This window comes from Girardinichthys multiradiatus, chromosome 1, assembly GCF_021462225.1.
Source record: "Girardinichthys multiradiatus isolate DD_20200921_A chromosome 1, DD_fGirMul_XY1, whole genome shotgun sequence".
Taxonomy (NCBI): Eukaryota; Metazoa; Chordata; class Actinopteri; order Cyprinodontiformes; family Goodeidae; genus Girardinichthys; species Girardinichthys multiradiatus.
In genome coordinates, this window is record NC_061794.1 from 44,760,253 (window position 1) to 44,767,043 (window position 6,791).

The following is a 6,791-nucleotide window of genomic DNA, read 5'->3' on the forward strand; positions in this document are numbered from 1 at the left end:
TTCTATCAACATTTATTTCCAAGTGAGAGCGGGGGGTAAACATGGTGCGTGTTGATCCACGGTGATCTGTTAAGAGCCAACAAGCTGAGCGTAAAAAGTGCTGAGTATGTTTAGAACAGCAATATCTGCCCACACAGACATACACTGGGACACTCGGTACATTACTGCCTTCCAAAAATGTAAAAGCGTCATTTCTTTTCCAAAAATAAAAGATACATGAAGGTATTTTTCCTGTACACTTTGATTTGCTCACTTGGAGCAAAGTGTAAAAAAGATATTTGTAGCAACTCTATTTTGGGGTCACTTATTTGAAACGGAGAGCAGCAGTTTTATTGAGCATTGATCCCTTTATATGAGGAAATACATTGTTTTACCTCCACAATATTTTTTACTGTGAAATTGAAAGATTTTGTCTGATAATATGACTGAGAAAGCATCTAAAAACATGACAATTAGTCTCAACAACCACATAAAATGTATTCAGGGTGAATGAATGCCATAAATTTGATTAACATAACACCTGCACAGTGCTCCTACAGTGTGCTGCTTTAATGTGATCTACCACAATCCAGGTTCCTAAGAAAGCCATGGTGAGCTGCCTGAATGACTATCATCCTGTAGCTCTCAAACCAATCTTTATAAATGTTTTTGCTCAGTTTTTGATCAACATCAGTTTACCTATCAGACTAATAGATTAACAGGGCATGCAACTGTCAGATCTCTGCATGCAGCCACTACACACTCAGATCAGAACAACATATGCTAGCATCGCTAAGGAAACAGTTGCTATATAACTCTTCTCTCTATGTCAGTGTTTTAACTATAGCTTTTTTAATAACGCTATTTACCAAGTGGCTTTAGTTACCTAAGGTAAACCAAACCTTGTTGTTCTGAGAGTAACATTTTCAGATACTATCTTTGAGTTACCACAGGAGGATCTATTCAATATACTACATGGTACAAGATAAATTCATGGTCAGTGGCATAACAGGATGCATTATAAATAAAGCCTGTTTAATATCTCCACTGGGAAATAGAACCTTCCACAGGGATATTTTGTTTCCTGAAGCCAAGCTGGAAGTACTCCTCAAAAAGAGAGCAAACAGACACGTTTTAGCCAGGTACTTCATTTAACATGCCAGGCTGTATATGGGAAATAAGTCAAATTATTTTCCCCTTGATCTATTGGAAATGTAAAGCAGGAGGCAGGTAATGATGCTGCAAAGAGGTTTAAATGTTCCGTCTACATTCCTGAGGCAAAACAACGGTAAGAAACAAGTCTCTCCTCATTTATCTCCCTGCAGACAGCAGGACTGCCACATCGCTGGCATGGATGCACTAACAAGTTGATTAATGACTGTGTTGTGAGGTCCAAAATCTCTTTTTTTCTGCCTGGTTGATGCAGAGGACTGATGTAAAGGAACATTACCTGACTAAAGGCTGCTGCTGGAGGGAGAGGGCTGCATATTTCATGCCCACCAACTTAAACGAGAAGTGAGATCCTTTTCTCAACAGCATGTGGAAGAAAACATCCAATATCCTTTTTTTGAAGGAAACTGTTATCTCCCATCAACAGATTATCCTTTCCCTCTACACCAGGCCAGTATTGAAACCTACCCCACAGAGACACTGCTACACCTGATCAGTCCTCTCAGAGGAACCGTGGAAGTCCTAAAACCTGCAACTGAATTTAAAAGATATTGAAAAGAAACATCTCAATAAAATGCATATAAAAGGTACTGTGTGCATCTGAACTGAGGCTCAGATGTTATTTTTTTGCTTTGATTTAGGCTTCAAGTAATTGACCGGCTAGAATTGATAAAGATCTTTTAGCTAAATTCAATTCAATTCAATTCAGTTTTATTTATATAGCGCCAATTCACAACACATGTTGTCTCAAGGCACTTCACAACAGTCAGGTACATACATTCCAATTAATCCTAACCATTGAACAGTTCAGTCAGATTCAGTTATTTATTCAAATTTGAATAAAAGGTTTTTCTATCTAAGGAAACCCAGCAGATTGCATCCAGTCAGAGACTTGCAGCATTCACTCCTCCTGGATGAGCATGTAGAGACAGTGGACAGTCACTGGCGTTGACTTTGCAGCAATCCCTCATACTGAGCATGCATGTAGCGACAGTGGAGAGGAAAAACTCCCTTTTAACAGGAAGACACCTCCAGCAGAACCAGGCTCAGTGTGAGCGGCCATCTGCCACGACCGACTGGGGTTTGAGAGAACAGAGCAGAGACACAAAAAGAACGCAGAAGCACTGATCCAGAAGTACTTTCTATGGGAAGGAAAAGTAAATGTTAATGGATGTAGCTCCTTTAGTTGTTTCACCTAGAAAGAAAGAACAGATAAACTCTGAGCCAGTTTTCAAGGTTAGAGTCTGAAAGAGAGCACATAGAGTTAGTCACAGTAAAAACTCAGTCAATCGCTATGTCTAGGAGAGAGAAAGGGTTAAACACTAAAAGACAGGGCTATGTGGATCATTGGTAGAGGGTGAGCATTAAGTTGTTGCCAGCAGAAGCTCGGACGATTCCCCTCTCCAGAAAGGTGTCACAGGTAGACACAGAGCCAGGCCAGGTGTAGCTTCTAGGAAGAGAAAAGAGAGAGAACAAAGTTAAAAGCTGAAATTACAGCAAATAATGCAAAATTGGAGTAGTGTGAGAATGTAGTAAAGAGGGTGAAAGTGGTTATGTCCTCCAGCAGCCTAAGCCTATAGCAGCATAACTACAGAGATAGCTCAGGATAACTCAGTCAGTTTAGTGTGACAGGATCACATCCTGCTCTGTAGTTTTACTCCAAACATTTTCAAATCAGTCCAAAATGTTCTTTATTGCATTTTAAGTCATGAATTTTGACTCCCTAAAAAGCTATTATTTGCATCTTCAGTCCTTCCAAGCACTGTTTAATCTTCTAACACCTGAAGATGTTAATTCACTATTATCCTCCAAGAGAGAAAATACAATGTTTTCACACTGTATATTTCTCATGTTTAGAAAAAGACAAATAACCGACCTATCTTTTGTTACGTAAACCTCCTTTGTGCTATACAGTGATTACTCACACCTGGGCAAAACACAGATTGAAGGATGGAGGGTTGACCTTCTGAAAGGGTAGTTTCTGAAGAGTACACAAATGCATGCACACCTGAACAATGGAGCAGGTGGAGCAACCGGTTTCCCAATTAAAAAAATGGAGGAGCAAACGTATCTTTCTGCTCCCTAAAGAAATCTGATTACTCCCTGCAGTCCAACATATTTACAACCTTGTTTTAATTCCCATTATTCTATTTAACAAGAAAAAAAGTTAAGTACTAGAAATAATTTATAAATTTCAGTCTGACTCTCTTTCACCTCTGAGTTAGTTCAATCCAGCTCTCCCTGTACAACATTGTCTGATTGGGAAATAAAAGCTGCTCCGTCTCAAGGTGATCTCCTCAGTCTGACAGTTCACTGCAATGGACAGGAAAAATAAAAAAGACATAATCTGAATCAGCTTTTTAAGTGTTTTAATGCAGCATGTTTCTCACAGACTTTAAATGTATTGAATTAAAGTGGAAAACTTTGCATGGCATTGCAGTTCTAGGCCTCACGTATTCAGACCTGTGATCAGTCTGCAACAAAGCTGCCTGCCAGTGACTTACCAACACACTCTGCAGTTTGTGGTGGAGGTGATGCTTCCCCATTTCATATCTTAACCAGGCACCCATGCATAAGTGGAACACTGGTCCATGCGTATCATGCACTGCGCGTAGGGAAAAAAAATAATCAGGCTCATGAAAAATCATCATATAGAAATCATAATGAAGACATATTTAAAATAAAATGTGTAAAGCATGGAATTAGATATAACCAATCAAAAACCAAAATATTTGCTCAAGAAAAATTTAACATGCAAATGCGCAATTTCGTTTTTATGCTGTTAATGTTTTTTATGCGCAATTAACAAACTAATGTCAGTCAGTAATTTTCTACCGCTTCTTCCATAGTGGGTTGCGGGACAGGTGGTGCCTATCTCCAGTAGTCTATGGGCGGGAGGCGGGGTTCACTCTGGACAGTCCATCGCAGGGCAACATACAAACAACCATGCACACACTCATTCACACACCTAAGGGCAATTTAGAGAGACCAATTAACCTAACAGGCATGTCTTTGCAATGTGGGAGGAAGCTGGAGTACCCGGTGAGAACCCACGCATGCATGGGGAGAATATGCAAACACCATGCGGAAAAAATATTAATCTATGTAATGTATTATACTTGGTGAATTGAGTTACTGAAATAAATGATCATTTAAATAATATTAAAATTTATTGTATAGGTCTGTATACTTCCTTGTGAACCTTGGGTTTTATCTTACATTTCTTCATTTGTATCGGTTCTGCTTTCTGGGCTTTGTGTACTGCTGGAGTCATCAAGAACAGAGATAAGAAGCTGAAGAAAAGGCCTCCTCAGGGACAACTGTAAATTAAGCTCCTGGGAAGGAAAGGAGAAAAAATTAAAGATAGAGAACGAAGATATTCAGAGGTAGAAATAACTCCTGTAGCCTGTGGCCAAATTTTAATATTACCGGACCCCTTAGAATACCAATACAGAGAAATGCAGTGTAACCTAGGATGAATATTCATCATCCTCACAGGATAGCTTCTTAGATGTTATTACATCCCAACTTTGCTCAAGCTTAATCTGTGCACACAGAAGTGTAAGTTTTGATTTGTTCTTTGCCATAGCTCTAAAATGTTTCCATGCTTCTTACAACATGGCATCTGTCCATCTTAGTGAGAGATCTGTTTTTTCTCCAAGGAGGAGCCTGAAGCTACAGAGCATTTAAACTGGAGGAGGTTGTTCCATTTCACTCAACAACAAAGATTTCTCTACAGTACTGTTGGAGCATAAATCTTCAACATTTCTTTGATATTTGTTATCCATCAATAGATTAGCGACATTGAGGAGCTTGCACCAACGCGTCACTTTATTAAGTACATCTGTTTTTGCTTGTTAACACAAAAAGCAAATAAGCTGATCACATGTCAGCAGCTCAAATCATTTAGACATTTAGACATGCTGAAGACAACTCACTGAAGTTTAATATGAGGGAATTGGGAATCAAATGGATTTAAATGACTTTAAGCACGCCGTGGCATTTGGAGCCAACCGGTTTGGTCTGTTTCAGAGCCTGCCAATCACTTTCAGTTTTCACACAACCATCTCTCAGGTTTACAGGGAATGGTCTAAAATAGAGGAAATATCCAGTGAGTTGCAGTTGTGTCAATGGAAATGTCTTATTGATCTCAAAAGGTCAGAGGAACATAGGCACACAGGTCAAGATAATAGAAAGGCAACAGCAGCTCAAATGACAATTTGTTTAAATCAAGGTATGCAGTGTGTGTACAGTATATGTTGGAAAAATGTATAAACATTCTCATTGTTTAGTTTAAACAAAGTTTATGTTTGACTTTCTACTATGGTGAAGATGATTTCTGTGATTGCTTTTTTAGTGTGAAAAAAAGTTTGTTGAAAGTTGAGGAATGCCGTCTGGAGTGGATCACCCTCTGGACATGACATGCTCATACCATATATGAGAATGACTACTCTGTTAAGTTGAAATCTCTGTAAGAATTGGCTGAACCAATTCCTGCTTTTTACTTGTAAGAATGTGAGTTGTAAATAAAAGACTGATGCAAGGACTTCTCCCTTTGTGAGAAGGAAGTTGCTGTTCTGCAGAGGACTGTCTCTCCCTTGCAAGTCAAACTTACTTGGTTCATTTGTGTCTTTAATTACACTTGTCTGTATTTATCAGCTTTTTAACTCGAACATTTCTTTGGTCCTTTGAGCCGGAGCGCTGGAAATCTAGCGCCCCGGGGCCCAGCGGTGCATGTGTAGCCTCCAGAACGTCTGGAGAACAAAAATTCTGCACAGTGAATTCTGTGTTGGTAACCCCCGAATCGACCGAGGGGCACTAGGAGGTGGATCAACGCGTTCCGACAGACAGTGTGAACGAACACACAGGTAAGACAGAACGAACTAAGTATATAAAAAGAAATACGCAAGCCGGTAAGCTTGGCGTTAGCGCTAGATGAATACGCGAATCGGTATGCTCGGCGTTTTGAAGAGGCCTGATAATAAACAGGGGGTGTGTGTATGAATGCAGAATCACATGGATATTTGGATATTAAGTGCCATCAAATCTCAGTCTAAAACCCCTGCACTCTCCGAGAATAGAACTCAAAGCGGAAAACCGGATCAAAACTAGGGTTTTGATCTAGAAGCCTGTTTTCCGGGAGATGTTGGGGGCCCGTTGAGGAATTCTGTTTTGATTTGATGGTACAAAAAATATATATATAAATACTATACCTCTGTTAGATAAAAAAAAAAAAAGAGTGGAGTCTGAATAATAATAAACTAGAGTAAATAGGATAAAAGCATATATAATATAGCAAAGAGAATCAAATAAATAGCGGTAATATAAATTAATAGAAGTAGAACTCAGTTCTTAACAATAGTTTTTAATAGATAAAAAAAAAAAAAAACAACTCTTAAAATGGGGAACTGCGTCCAGAAGCAGCCCCCGTTAGAACGGGAGTTTAGACAGAAAGCAGATTGTACCAGCATTAACCAGACTAAACAGAAAATAGGAGAGCCAATCATTGAGTATAGACTGAGAATGGAAGAAATGTTTAAAAGGAATAGTGGACTGCAACTTGATATTGCTGATGACAGTCTCTATAAACAGCAGTTAAAAAATGCCCTCCAGGCAAATGCTTTACCTGAGATTCGTAACTG

At 39.1% G+C, this 6,791-nt stretch overlaps 1 long non-coding RNA gene across 1 annotated transcript; it reads right to left on the reverse strand.

Moving 5' to 3' along the window:
* Positions 1–3,299: 3,299 nt before the first annotated feature.
* Positions 3,300–4,483, reverse strand: LOC124866988. The gene is made up of 3 exons (XR_007037962.1): positions 4,369–4,483; positions 3,654–3,754; positions 3,300–3,462 (listed from the first exon to the last, which is right to left on the reverse strand). It is a non-coding gene; the product is annotated as an uncharacterized LOC124866988 (long non-coding RNA).
* Between the last annotated feature and the right edge of the window lie 2,308 nt (positions 4,484–6,791).